The sequence below is a fragment of the Eutrema salsugineum genome, unplaced genomic scaffold, assembly GCF_000478725.1.
Source record: "Eutrema salsugineum unplaced genomic scaffold, Eutsalg1_0 scaffold_6, whole genome shotgun sequence".
NCBI lineage: Eukaryota > Viridiplantae > Streptophyta > Magnoliopsida > Brassicales > Brassicaceae > Eutrema > Eutrema salsugineum.
The window spans coordinates 11,885,989-11,886,556 of NW_006256547.1; the positions used below are offsets into that span (position 1 = coordinate 11,885,989).

Here is a 568-nt window from a genome sequence, read left to right on the forward strand (position 1 = left end):
ATCTAGATCAATTTGATCGGGTCTGCGACTTAACCAAGATAAATGGCGTCTCCGAAGATAGCTTCAAGCTACCCTTGTTCCCTTTCAGCCTCGGTGATAAAGCACACCAGTGGGAAAAGAATATACCGAGGGGTTCTATACAAACCTGGGAGCAGTGTAAACTGGCGTTCTTATCAAAGTTCTTTTCCACATCACGCACGGCTAAGCTCAGGAATCAGATCTCAAGTTTCACGCAGCACAATAACGAGAGCTTTAGTGAAGCTTGGGAACGGTTTAGAAGCTACACTAACCATTGCCCACACCACGACTTCTCAGAGGCATCCCTCTTGAGTACTTTATACCGAGGTGCACTCCCCAAGATCAGAAACCAACTCGATACAGCTTCAAATGGGAATTTTCTTGGAAAAGCGATCACTGCGGCAATGGAACTAGTTGAGAACCTAGCCATGTCCAACGACACGTATGGAGAGGACTTTGATAGAGCAAACCGTACAGAGGGATCTAGTGATGAACAGCACATGAAAAAGGATATAAGAGAGCTTCAGAGTAAGCTTGACAAGGTTTTGAT

The 568-nt window shown here is 45.2% G+C and overlaps 1 non-coding gene across 1 annotated transcript; it reads right to left on the reverse strand.

Moving 5' to 3' along the window:
- Positions 1–203: 203 nt before the first annotated feature.
- LOC112083792 lies at positions 204–310 on the reverse strand. The gene has a single exon (XR_002897920.1). It is a non-coding gene; the product is annotated as a small nucleolar RNA R71 (small nucleolar RNA).
- Positions 311–568: the final 258 nt, after the last annotated feature.